Consider the following 13,840-nt stretch of genomic DNA (forward strand, 5'->3'; position numbering starts at 1 on the left):
TATCTTTTCCATTTTGCAAACTATTTTAAAGTTTGGGAATTTTTTTTCTTTATTACAAATAAAATACAAGATCAATGAAAATACAGGTAAGCAAATATTCAAAAAGAAAAAATGTCCATACCGCCCCTAAATGCCTCCTGTCCACCTAACCCTCGCATTCGGAAAGAAGCACGGTTGACACCTTGGTCCTTTTTGTGCACAGGTCCAGGTACAATCTTCTTCCTGGTTCTGTAACCTAGTTCTGTCAACCCACCAAGGAGAAGCTTCACGCAGCGCTCGCACCACGCTGCTTCTCTGGCTGCGGGATGGGGTTGCACCATGCCATCCACCCGCTCTCATCAGACTTGGGTTTCAACACACAGGTCTGACCTGTGTAGGCCTTTGGCTCCCCAAGTTCTTCGAGGGCAGGAACTAGAACCTGTCTTACTAGTGCTCGGGAACTCTCCAGCCCTGAACAGAGTAAGTGCTCAATAAAAATGTTTCTAACCAGCACCACCACGCGCGCGCACCCCGCGCCGACCGGCCTCAGCCATCGAGACCTCGAGCAGAGGAAGCAGAACTTGGCCAAGTAGGGAGAGCGCCTCGCCGTCTCCAAGGTAACCGAAGTCCCGGGCTGGGAGTGCCCACGCATGCGCATATTCACTCTTACTTCCCGTAAGAACGCAACCCGTGAAAAAACTGCCGAAGCCGAGAGCGCATGTGTGGTTAGACCAAACTCCCGCCGCCTCCGCCTCCTGTCAATCCATCCGCCCACCGACGTCTTCACTATAAACATTGTCCGGAAATAGTGCCCATTTCTGGAAACGCGCTCTCGCTACCAATCGTTGCTCGAGGCAGTAGCCGAGACGCGCCATCTCATTGGTTAGGTTGGTGGGGTGGGCGGGACAATGGGGTCGAGGTGCGGCCAGAGTGGGAGGTGCGAACCCAGGCAAATTTGCCGCCGCCGGGGGAGGCGTGGCCCCGGGGGCGACCGGGAAGGCGACCAGGGGGTGGGGCCCGAAGCGGGGGCGGGGCGACCGTGGGCCCCGAGAACAGCGGTCGGCAGCCGGCGGCGGGAGATCGCGGGCGAGGGGAGCGCGAGGGGAGCGCGACAGTCCTGCTTGGGGAGATCGGCGCTCGGCCGGTAGGTGACTGGGCAGGGTCCCAGGGCTCGGAGCGGGGAGCACCGCATATGGGTCGCCCCTCAGCCCGGGACCGGGATGCGGCCGGGCCCGCCGCCCTAGAATGGTGGGGGTCAGCGGCGCGGCCGGTTGGACGAGTCCACTCGCGCGCGGGCCCTGGGCCCCGGGGGTCTCTGGTCGGCGGCGCGCCTCACCACGCGTCTAGGGCCACGGCCGCACGCCGCGCTCGCCCCGCATCCCCGCGGGCGACACTCTTGCCCGAAGCGCGCGCGGGGGCGCCCTGCTTCCCTTTCCCCAGCACCCCGATTCCCCTGTGCTCAGCTGTCCCCGCCGCCAGGCCTGCCGCTCCTGTCCGGTCCCCTGGGTGCCCGGTAGGATGGGGGCTCGCCTCGGCGCGGCGGAAGGCGGCTGATGCACAAGCGCTCCCCGGCCGCGTTGCCCCCTGTCTGCCGGGTCAGTGAGACCCTCCGGCTGCCCTGGGAAGTTCTCGATCGCACACCCCGGGCGGGGAGAAGGCGCAGACCTGCCCTTGGCGTTCGGCGGAGCTGGCTGGCCGCTCGCAGCATCCTCCTGCGTCCCCCGACGCCTGGGGACTTCATCTGTCGGCTCCAATAGAATATTTCCATCGCGGAAGCCCACTGTGGCCCCTGGCAACCTGCAGCCACTGCCCCCAGGCAGAAAGGGGCCACTGGTACAGTGCAGAGAGCCCCACCTGGCCAGGAGCCTCCTGATGCTGGGTAACTTCAGAAAAAGGCGGCACCTTCCTTATTAAAGTAAAAAAGTTGCTCTCCGTCCTAAAGGATGGACTGGGCCATGAGTATGAGGAAGGTCGGGGAGAGGATGAATGGAGGGAAGGTAACCGAATTCAGTTTTTGGTAAATGGAGAGACAGTGAACACCGGTGACTTGACTAGGAACTCTAAAGGCAAGTAAAATGAAATGAGGAGAGGTGGGGCCTAGTGCAAACTAGCAGTCTGAAGTTTATTCCAGGAAAAATGCTGAAAACCCCTTGACTAGAAGGAGAGATAATATCTTAACATTAGAGATGTGTTTCTTTTACTGAGTATCTTCATACCTGTAACCTCCTTTTTCCTTTAGAACCTGTGTGATGAGACAGATAACATTGTCTCTTACAGGTAAGGCACCTGAGGGGGGAGGGGGCATATAGAAATGCCAAAAGCCTAGGACACTGGAATCTTCTCCAGCTCTCCCCCCGGACCAGGACCACAATCTGGGACTGAGATGCAGAAAGGAGGGAGAAGTGTTTGGTGTGGTGTTCTGCTCCTAGCGCGAGAGGACAGGTGGACAGGTGCTTGTCTTGCTTACGATGTGTTTGGATCCACGCTTGGTGTTTTTAAGTGATGTCAAAGTCAGTTCCTTTGGTGCAGCAATGCCAGACCTCTGCTTTTCTCAGACACCTTTGGGGCATCCTCATTTATTTTGAAGGGCGTGGTGAACTTCTCAGAAGGTCTCAAAATAAACGTAATAATCTCTGACTTTAATTGTAGAAATATGTATCCAGGTATATGTCCTAGCACTTTCGTGAAATCAGACCATAGGTTGCCAAACTTTAGGTTATCTTCTGTTTTCAGGATATAAGGAGCAGTTTTGAATGTGGGAGGGGGGGAGGGTTGCCCCTAGTATTGTCTGTTAGAGCTTGTGGGAGTGGCACCACAGACAAGAGACCTTGCCAAATGAGCCTTCGTCTATTAAACAAAAATGTCTGGTTGGCCGTTGCCCCTCAACAGATGGAGGCTTGCTTCCTCATTTTGGTTCTCCTGTTGAACACTGACTTCTTTGTGATATTCTTGGAGTGTTTGTATATCACTGAATGTGGAGACGCAAGCTTGTCCTGATGGGCTGTCCAACTCCAGGCAACTGTTGTGATTTTTTGGGGTGCGTGATAAGAGTTCATCTTGGCGGGGCTCTGGTGAGAGGTCTGTGGGGATGTGAATGAGGTAAAGCTTCCTCCCGGGTTGTTATCTTCATTGTTGGCACCCTCAACCCTGTCTTATCACTCTGGCCTGTGAAGTTACTCTGAATTTCCTATTTTTTCCTGTGTCAGTGGATAGCACATGAGCTTTCCTAACAGGTCTGCCCGCAGTGATCAAGAGCTGACAGATGTCATGTTGGTTGACTTATGGATGTTCTTTCTGGGTGGAGAGTTAAGAAATCTTAAAAGCAAATTCCTAAATTAAAAGTAAAAGTCAGCTTGGTAACACATATAGACAGCATATTCTACCAATGGCTTCCATCCTCTCAGAGCTGTTTTTTTCCCCCTGGCAAAAGGTTAAGAGGCAACTAAAATTCTGCTTTCATGATTAATAAGTCACTACCGCAGTTGTGTCTGATGCTTCCTGTTTGCCCCATTTTAGTATTTCAGTTAAACTGGAAACATGTGAACATTACAGGCCCTTTAGATGGCACGGTGTGAAATTAGCAGGGAGGGGGTCAATTCCATGTCACTGGATTTGGGGAGCTCTAAAGATCAGCCAGCCCCTCTGGCCTCTGCATGCCAAGATTCCCAGGAAGGGAAAAGTGGGGGTGAGCATCTTTAAGGGAAAGGGCGCGTGCTCACAGTGATGCATGTGTGAGAGCTTTGCATGTACTTGGTGATGCTGACTGAAATGCTGAAAGCAGTAGCTTAGAAATGGAAGGCCACGCACAGGGCAAATCATGGAGTAGAACATCTCAGTTGAGCTGAGCAAGACATTGCAGTGTGATGGGTAAGGGGCCTTGGCCGTGGGCTTGTCTTACTGCCTGAGTGACGATGCAGAGAAAAGCCATTTTTCCTCAGTGACCTGTGCGCCCTTCTTTGCATTTTGATTTCAATGATTCTCTTCCCTTCTTGCTATTTTATATCCTTTAATCCCTTTTCCTCCTGATATAAATCCCTTGAAATTATATGGCATCAAGAATAATGGTGCTTAGTAGCTATTTTTTGTGTTTTTCTCACAATACTCCTATAAAGAAAGACAGGGACAGAGGTCAGGAAAGTAAAATCTCATAAAGAGAAATAAAGTAGATGAGATTACTCAGGAAATCAGTGTCATGCCCAGAATCTAAACCCTTATTTCCTGACATCAAGTTCACTGCCTTTTCTACTAACTTACTCATGAAAAGATAAATTGTTTCTGCCCCCCCCCCAAAAAAATGTCAATTTTGAATGTAACTAAACCAGGGTAGCTTCTTTATTTATCTAGCTATATATATTTAAAAATATTAATATGTCATTAATAATTAATCGATATCAATTATTCACAGTTATTATTATTAAAAGACCAACAGATGAATAGCATAGCCTATGCTCAGCCCCATTTTACAGATGCAGAAATTGAGGCAGAGTGGTGAAGTGATATATCCAGAGCAATATAGCAAGTCCATGGTGTCTCTGTGTCAAATGTGGGGGTTTAGGCTGTCAGGTCAGACAGACCTGGATCAGATCCAGGTCTGCTACTATCTGTGACCTCAGGCAAACTCAGTGCCTGGCATATAATAAGCCACAGAATACGACAGCTGTAAATGGTGCTGTTAGGCTGTAAACGTTGTTGGTGATAGTAGTAGTAGTAGTAGTAATAGCAGTAGCAGTAGTTGCCAATTACCACATTGACTAGACCTGTTTTCTGTAAGATGATGTCAGGACGGGTCAGCCTGCCTGACAGGGCGAGTCATTTTCTCAGCAGGACCTCCAGGGCGACATTTCTTGTCAGGAGGTTCTAGCTGTCAAGTTGCCCCTGCCTTACACCAAACCATGCCCTCACCACCCTCCCAATGAGCCTGAAAAGGCCCAGGCTCTACCTGGTCAGGGTTGGTGATTCTAAACAAGGGGTGGGCAAACTTTTTGACTCGAGGGCCACAATGGGTTCTTAAACTGGACCGGAGGGCCGGAACAAAAGCATGGATGGAGTGTTTGTGTGAACTAATATAAATTCAAGGTAAACATCATTACATAAAAGGGTACGGTCTTTTTTTTCAATAATTTTATTCATTTCAAACGGGCCAGATCCGGCCCGCGGGCCGTAGTTTGCCCACGGCTGTTCTAAACCATGGGTGCCCTTCGCCCTCCTAGGACTCTGAGCCAGAGGCACAGCTGGACCTTTCTAGGGCCTTCTGTGTCCTCCATGTGGTGGAGTGGGTCCCAACCTTAATTCTGGAGGTGAAAAAGGATAATACTGTGTCGAAGATAAGTCAGCAAGAATTTGTTCCTCTTTCATAATATATATATTTTATAATATACATTATATATATATATATATATATATATATATATATATATATATAATTGATCTCAGAGAGGAAGGGAGAGGGAGAGAGAGATATAGAAACATCAATGATGAGAGAGAATCATTGATCGGCTGCCTCCTGCACACCCCACACTGGGGATCAAGCCCACAAACCCGGGCATGTGCCCTGACCAGGAATCGGACTGTGACCCCCTGGTTCATAGGTCAACGCTCAGCTACTGAGCCATGCCTGCAGAGCAGGACTTGTTCCTCTTTGTTCAGGGCTCTAGGAGGAAAATTTTGGTTCTGTGGGGTAGGGTTCCCACCACTACATGCACCCCCAGCTCACCCTTCCTTCCTCTTACAAATATATCTGCTAATCTGCTACTATCTGTGTGACCTCTGGCAGACTCAGTGCCCGGCATATAATGTCTGAGGGCCCTGGGTCGGTAGTCACAGACTTGCAGAGTTCCCTTTAAATCACCCAAAGGGGAAAAAAAGTTTCACATTACATTCTAAATTCTTTTTCCCCTCCTTTTAACACAAAACAAAAATATAGGCTCCCACCAGGCTGCTGTTCCCTTTAAATAACAATTTGTTTTCTCCTGGGGAAGCTGTCTCGATGGCCAAAGAGTCATTTCTAAAGTGAACCTAGTTTTTAGAAAAAATAGATCACCGGATGTCAAGCATCATGTTCAGATGAAAATGAAACCAGCAGCCTGGAGTGGCAGCTCCACACTCGACTTCAGGCTGGAGGTGAGAGGCAGAGTGTGTCTGGACCCAGCTCAGTGGCTGGTTGGCCCCACAGAGTGCATTTGATAGGCCCCTTCGTCATTTTCCAGGCAGCTTTGCTTAGGTGAGCAAAGCACTTTCTCTGGAAGGTGAGTCACCCATGCAGGGGTGTAGGTGACAGGCGATTGATCCACCCAGCACAGTTGCAGAGGAAGTCTTGACTGGCCTGTGTGGAGAAGCCCTGTGCCAACGATTAGGTTCATTTCAGCCCAAGGGTTTGGAGGTAGGGATACAGAAGCAAACGGAGGCTCCCAGGGCTGGCTGACTGAAAGAGAGATGGATCCCCTGGCACGAGGTCATGTGAATAGGGCACAGAGCCAGATCAGCAGTGAGTCCAGCCACCTTGAGAGTAAAAAATGGCCAGCTGCCAGTGACAGTCAGCAAAGAAGCAGGAGGGGAGCTTTGGCTCCGTGGAACTGGGAAACCCCTTGGCAAAGAGCAGAGAGATATAACCCCTACTTTGGTGTGAAAGACCTTTTGGGGAACCCTTTTCTACCTGCCTTGCTTTTCACCACCTGAGTTGGAGGCTCCGATGAGCTCCAGTGATTGGAAAGGCTAGATTGAATCCTGCATTTCTGGAAACTGTAATTCCAAGCCTGCCACCACCTAGGTTATCTGCACTTCTAGAGCCACGGTATGAACTCGGAAAGAAGCAGCAGAGGAACTCCTGAGCTGGCCCTTCTGCACATCTGGTTGCTATGGCTTCTGATGACCCTCTTACCACTAAACCCATGCCTAGGTGTCTATTCAGTCAAAGAGTTTGTTCAGACTGTTGTAGATCTGTGCGGTTGTTGTTGAGCTTGACTGCTGATGGCCAGGGATGTCTGTAATCAGTGTCTAGGGCAGCCGTTCTCAACCTGTGGGTCGCGACCCCTTTGGCGGTCGAACGACCCTTTCACAGGGGTCGCCTAAGACCATCCTGCATATCAGATATTTACATTACGATTCATAACAGTAGCAACATTACAGTTATGAAGTAGCAACGAAAATAATTTTATGGTTGGGTCACAACATGAGGAACTGTAGTTAAAGGGCCAGAAAGTTGAGAACCACTGGTCTAGGGTCACCCACAAGATGGCCTTGACTTTATTGAAACCACAGGGAAAGAACTAGTATGACCTCGCAAGTGGTCACAAGCTTTTCCCAGCCCCTGGTGCACACGCCGTCAATCTGGGCTAACCAGCAGTCACTTTGGGTGGGCATGGCTAAGTCACCGTAGGCCTTAACTGCTCTGTCAAGAAAGTGCTATTAGAATTACAGACTGGAGCCCTAGCTGGTCTGGCTCAGTGGATAGAGCATCAGCCTGCGGACCCACGGGGCCCAGCTTTGGTTCCAGTCAACGGCACCAACCTTGGTTGCAGGTTCCTTCCCGGCCAGGCCCTGGTCAGGGCTCGTGTAGGAGGCAACCAATCAACCTGTTTCTCTCGCATCGATATTTCTCTCTGTCTTTCCCCCTCTCTTCCACTCGCTCTTAAAAAAATCAATGGAAAAATATCAGGTGAGGTTATGGGCTGGAAATGATCATTACCATTGCTTGCTCCTTTTTTTTTTTTTTTTTACAAAAGCGTAAATGGAAGGGAGCTGAGTGAGTTGCCCAAAGCCACCAGCTAGTTAATGACTGAAACTGACTGAAGTCCAGGCTCGTTACACTGTGCTGCACTGCCACTGAACAAAGGAACTACTCCTGAGGCAGGAATTGTATTTTGTTCCTGCTTTGTTCCCCCACCCCAGCCCCATCACCCTCAGCCTTTCTGCAAGCTCTGGCAGACCAGGAAAGGGTGGAGCCAGAGACGCAGCTGCTCTGGGTCTAAAGAAAAGTAAACAGAAAGCTATTTCATTGACACTGTCTTGGACCATGAAGTTCATGTAACCAAAACGAGGTCAAGGTTGATAAGAAAATACAATTCTGGGCAGGGTTACCAGGAAGTCTCAAAGGTTGCCTACACCTGTAGGACACTTGCCTACCTCGCCAAGCAGTATCTTACCTAAAGTGGGCGTTTAGTTGCTATGAATGATTGATTGTGAGGGCACAAACCCACTGGGCACCAAGAAGCTCTTATCTTTGCCTTATCTTTGATCTGTGAAGAAGAGACACGTTGCTAGTGGCATGCAGGTGGCTAGAAGAGCCAGAATAGTCCGCGTCATTCCTCTGGATCCATCCAGCTCCTCTCAGTGAAGAGGCTCTTCCTGTGGGCAAAGCATGACGTCATATCTGGATGGTGGCCCCTGCAAGTACAAAGAGCTGTTGTAGCCTAGGTCCACCACCCACCCACCTGCTGACATTGACATTTTCTCTCACTGGGCCAGAATCAGTCTACTGGTCAATACCAGGGACCGCTGGGAGGCTTGGGAAGAAAGGAGAGCTTAGCCAGCCTCCAATGAGGATGTTATTGCTAATGACGATTAGAAATAGATTCCTTTGACCCAGGAAGTTAGTTGGATGAATCAGTGTCCTTGAGACCATGCTCAATAGTCCCGGTGGTAAATGCTGAATGAACTTTGAGCAGTAGAAATAGCCTTAGAGATAAGTGTCAAAGGCCAAGATTTGTATATCACCTCCTAGCTAGCATGTCTACCCAAGTCCGAGCCCAGACGGATATTGTTGAGTTCAGAAGGGTCATTTCTCAAGGAAGTGGAAATAACTGGGTCTCTAGGTCAGCATTTAGAAAAGGGGATGACAGGGGTGGCTCAGGAACCAGCTCGCATGATACCTTCTTGCTGGGGTGCAGTCACAATACATCATGCTGATACCTTGTGCAGGGAGCTGGCTTCATCCCCTCCAGCTCTCCAGGTGATTGGACAGACTGGATACTCAGATCTCAGGCCAGCCAGGCTCTCAGAGCCCACAGCACTCATTTATTCCTCAGTGTGTCAGTCATTCTTTCGTTCAGTTAACACTTGTCAAGCGTATCAAATGTGGCAGGCTCTGCTAGGTGCTGGAATATAAAAATGAGGACAACTGAGGTCCTGGCCCCGAGGAGCTGGCCATGGACATGGAAGCAGACACATTACAGGTGCTGAATCCTGAGCCACGATTGTGGGAGCTGGAGAGGAGCAAAGAAGGCACCACGCGCCATGGCCCTCCTTTGCCAGCCTCACCCAGCTCTAACTCACACACAGAGCTCCTCAGAGGGGAAGAGCACCCCTCCCCATTCTGCAGGTGTCTGGGCAGGAACGCTCTCAGCATTTCTTTCATCTTGGGGCTTTGTACTGCTTGTTTAGCTTGGAATAAGAGCTTGAGAACCATGTGGAAACCTCAGCACTCTGGGGGAAAGGAGTCATCTGCAGTGGTGTTGGCACGTAGACCATGAGTAGCCAGCTATTAAAGACATGGCAGACTTATCCTGGTCTTCCAGGCTGGTTTTGAGAGGGCAGTGACCAGACTAGCAAATCCCATGTGCTTGGTGCCACTCTGAGACAGATCCGTAGGCAGATGGTCTGTGCCTGATCCATGGCAATGCTTCTTTTTTAAAGAAAAATATATTTCTGTTGATTTCAGGAAGGAAGGGAGAGGGAGAGAGAGAAACATCAATGATGAGAGAGACTCATTGATCGGCTGCCTCTTGCACACCCCATGCTGGGGATCGACCCTGCAACCTGGGCATGTGCCCTGACCAGGAACCAAACTGTGACCTCCTGGTTCATAGGTCAATGCTCAACCCCTGAGCCATGCTGGCCAGGCGACAGTTCTTCTTAGTAACTGGGTTCAGCACTCCAGGAAGGCCTTTCCAGGATTACAACGGAGCAAGCTCCGTGAAGGCAAGGACCTTGTCTGTCCAGGTCACCATCGCTTCTCTCTGATCAGCACAGTACCTAGAGCAGGGGTGGGCAAACTTTTTTACTCGAGGGCCACAATGGGTTCTTAAACTGGACCGGAGGGCTGGAACAAAAGCATGGATGGAGTGTTTGTGTGAACTAATATAAATTCAAGGTAAACATCATTACATAAAAGGGTACGGTCTTTTCTTTTTTTTAGTTTTATTCATTTCAAACGGACCAGATCCGGCCCGCAGGCCGTAGTTTGCCCACGGCTGACCTAGAGCATGGTAGCCCCTGGCTCAGTATTTGTTATTGAGTGAAAGTGCAAGACCAGAATCCACACTCCTCCTAGGCCCTGCTGTCCCGAGAAAGGATGAGAGAACCACAGGCTATGTCATGGTTCTCCCTCCTTTACCAAGGAATTGGTCTGAGATCCTCTGTGAATGTTCTGTCATACCACAGGTCCCAAGCCCTTTCTCCCTTCTGGGGGAGACAAGAATGTGAACCTCTATTGTAAAGGGACATGTCAAATGCACCCCTAACTGCTCACATCCTCCAGCTGATTATTCAGGCCAGTCTGTCGTCACCGGGTGTGCTAGGCAGCATCTGAAACGAGGCCATGGTCAGGGTTCCACTGCCCAAGGGCGGAGCTGCACCGTGTGCCTCCATGCTTTCCGTGGAAGGCCAGTGTTTGGGTTTTTTTTGTTTGTTCTGCAGTTCCTCAAACTAGTTCCTCAATTTCAGAACCACTCACCAGTGACTACAATGAACTTGAAGCCTCCTCCCTTACAGGAAGGCTGGGCCTGTCTTTCTCCATCTTCTTTGAATACAGGTAGACCCTGCTTTCAGCCAGTCCCACCTGGGAAATCCAGAGTTACAAACCGAGAGAGGAGGGGAGTGGTTTATCACAGTGGATTGACCGTAGCCCAGGGAACTGCTCCAGCTCAGAATCCAATCCAAAAGGTTACATAAGGAAAGCAGTTTTTCACAACCAAACATTGCTTGTAATGATGACCTCAGGCTGGCAAGATCCAGAAGCGCATTTTGACTCATCAAAGAAAACTGGTTGTGTCTTGCCTGACTTTATGTCATACTTAGGGCAGTTATGGCACTGTAATCTTTGAAAATTGGTCATTATTGACCTACCAATATATACTGCAGCCCAGAATATTCAGTTACACAAAATACCCAACCTATAGATTTCAGTGACACTTGATTTTTTATATAACATACATTAAAAGTTCCTTGTTGCTTATTGTATAAATCGAAGTATGTATGTGGTTGAGTTTTTTCCTCAATACTACTTTCTCCCCCTTCCTCCTGCATACCAATTGCATAATTGTGTCTGTGCATCAATGATGGCCCAATGGCAACTTTACTATATGCCATTGGCTCTCCTCATACAAAGGATTTGAAAGTTAAATTTGAAAATGCTATTGTCACACGTTCCTTTTAAAACTTATACAATGCCCAAGTCAGGGGCCTGGAGACAAAGCACTGATTACATTTATGAAGATAGCAAAGATACACAAGGTTTTGCTATAAAAACCAAAATCCAAAAAACAAACAAAAAAGGCTCAAAAAGCCTGGAACCAGGTTTTATAAAATGAAAGGCAAATTTGAAGTGTGTCATAGAATTGGTCCCTGGTATGGGCCAGCTGTGCTGGACAGCCAGAGCATGGAACACAGGCTGGCCACATGTCCTGCTTGGAGGCTTTGCTCTCCATTCTAATGTTGCTTTTATTAGGAAGCGTTTATGCTTCCTAATTGAGATGCTTCCTCCTGGGTTTCTCACTAATAAACCTTTGGCTTATGGCAGTTTCTGCATTTGGGTACCAATTTTTAAAACTTAGATAATTTGAAATTGGATAGTGTCGTGGCTGAGAGTATGGTGGTTGACATAAGAGTCCCTTGTGCAAATCCCGCTTCTAGCACTTCCTTGCAATGTGACCTTGGACATATTACTGACCTACTGAGCCTCAGATTTTTCCTCTGTGTAAAGGGAGTAATATTAGTGCCATGCCCACCGAGTTATTTTGAGGATTCAAGAAATAATGCTGCCCTGGCCGGGTGGCTCAGTTGATTGGAGCGTCGTCCTGTACACTAAAAGGTTATGGGTTTGATTCCCAGTCAGGGCGCATACCTAGGTTGCAGGCTCAATCCAGTTGGGGTGCATACAGGAGGCAACCAATCAATGTTTCTCACACATCAATGTTTTTCTCTCTCTCTCTCTCTCTCTCTCTCTCTCTCTCTCTCTCTCTCTCTCTCTCCCCCTCTTTTTAAAATCAATAAACATATCCTCCAGTGGGGATTTAAAAAAATAAGAAAAATAATGCATATATTACCTAATTCATAACAACCAATAATAGCTGTCATTATTATTTTTATTATTGACAACCAGCATGTAATTGTGTATACACATTGCAGCAGATGGTTGAAAACACCCAAAGATGTCCACAAGACGATTAATTTCAGTTCCAGCTGCCAAGGAATCTGGGTCCTGGTTCACGCACTGGCCAGTCATTCCTCAGCCCATTAGAGCTGAGGCACTGCCAGCAGAGAGAGAAGCAGGGTGGCGTGTGCAGATGCTCTTCAAAGAACATTCTCCTTCATGGGTTGCCCTTCTCTTCCTGACCACTTCTGTCCCTCTGCTCTTGGGTTTCTCCCCTCTGCCTTTGATAGTGTTTGTTCCACATCTTCCTTCTGACACTAGGGCAGCTGGCTGGAAGCTGTGGGAGGTGGGTTTCAGCTTTGCATAGGCAAGGACTTTCGAAGAACTGGCACTTGCCGTGATGGAAAGGACTGCTCATCTTATAACAGCTTCCATCTCACTGGAGGTTCTGCTGTTCACAGAGCACCCACTATATGCCAGGCACTGTACTGGGCATATAAACATTGTTTCTTACATTTAATTATCCCATAAAATCCTTTTATGTAGGTTTCAGATCCCTGTTTAACAGATGAGATAGTTGACTATCAGATTAGTGACCTGCCCATGGTCACACACCAGAGTGCTAAGAGGCTAAGATTTGAATGTTTGTTTGTTTAATACATTTTTATTGATTTCAGAGAGGAAGGGAGAGGGAGAGAGAGAGAAACATCAGTGATGAGAGAGAATCATTGATCATCTGCCTCCTGCATACCCCAGACTGGGGGTTGAGCCCACAATCTGGGCATATGTCCTGACTGGGAATTGAACCAGGACCTCCTCATTCATAGGTAGATGCTCAACCACTGAGCCATGTCAGCCAGGCAAGAACGAGATCTTTTGACTCCAAGGCCAACCTGTTACGTAGCTAGATGGCCCTCCCTCCTAATTATTAAGTGATATATTGGAATAAATTACTTCTAGGGCCCTTCTGATCCTAAGATCATTTTGTGATTCCTTTATCATTTATTTATCCATCCACCCATTTTCCCCAAATGGATTGTAAGCACCTTGAGGGCAAGGGTATCTTTCTAGCAAGTAATGAATATCATATTTGGGAACCACCTGTTCTTGACTGATGGCTGCTGCCTACTTCCCTGACACATAGGAACAGGAGAGAAGAGAGAGCCCACTGAGAAAAGGGTCACCCAGAAATTCCAATTCCAGAAATGTGCCACCTAGAACGATGGAATATTATGTATGTACTAGAGGCCTGGTGTATGAAATTCGTGCACGGGTAGCATCCCTAGGCCTGGCCGGCGATCAGAGCCAATCTGTGGGGCAACCAGTGGCATGATCAGGGGGCCCCTGCTGGCACCCGCCTTGGCTGGCCTGGGGTCTGTAGGTTGGGGGAAGCTCCTGCATTGAGTGTCTGCCCCCTAGTGGTCAATGCACATCATAACGACCAGCCATTAGGTCAGTTTGCATATTGGGCTTTTATTATATAGGGTAAGCTCATGCTTATTTTTAAAATAATCCCAAATTATATGTTTGCATATGTATAGTAATGGAACGAAA

The 13,840-nt window shown here is 48.6% G+C and overlaps 1 protein-coding gene across 5 annotated transcripts in view; it reads left to right on the top strand.

The window, feature by feature from the left end:
- The first annotated feature begins 996 nt into the window (after nt 1-996).
- MAP3K14 (mitogen-activated protein kinase kinase kinase 14) overlaps nt 997-13,840 on the top strand; it is a 43,908-nt gene continuing 31,064 nt past the window's right edge. For 2 of the 5 annotated variants that reach the window (XM_036340330.1, XM_036340331.1), the window contains exon 1: nt 1,019-1,123. The gene's annotated coding sequence lies outside the window, so the exon portion shown is untranslated. Of the gene's footprint in view, nt 1,124-2,218; nt 2,257-13,840 lie in introns of all 5 variants that reach the window. The other 3 variants (XM_036340329.1, XM_036340327.1, XM_036340328.1) reach the window with 3 other exon arrangements.

This window comes from Myotis myotis, unplaced genomic scaffold (genome assembly GCF_014108235.1).
Source record: "Myotis myotis isolate mMyoMyo1 unplaced genomic scaffold, mMyoMyo1.p scaffold_m19_p_17, whole genome shotgun sequence".
Classification (NCBI taxonomy): Eukaryota; Metazoa; Chordata; class Mammalia; order Chiroptera; family Vespertilionidae; genus Myotis; species Myotis myotis.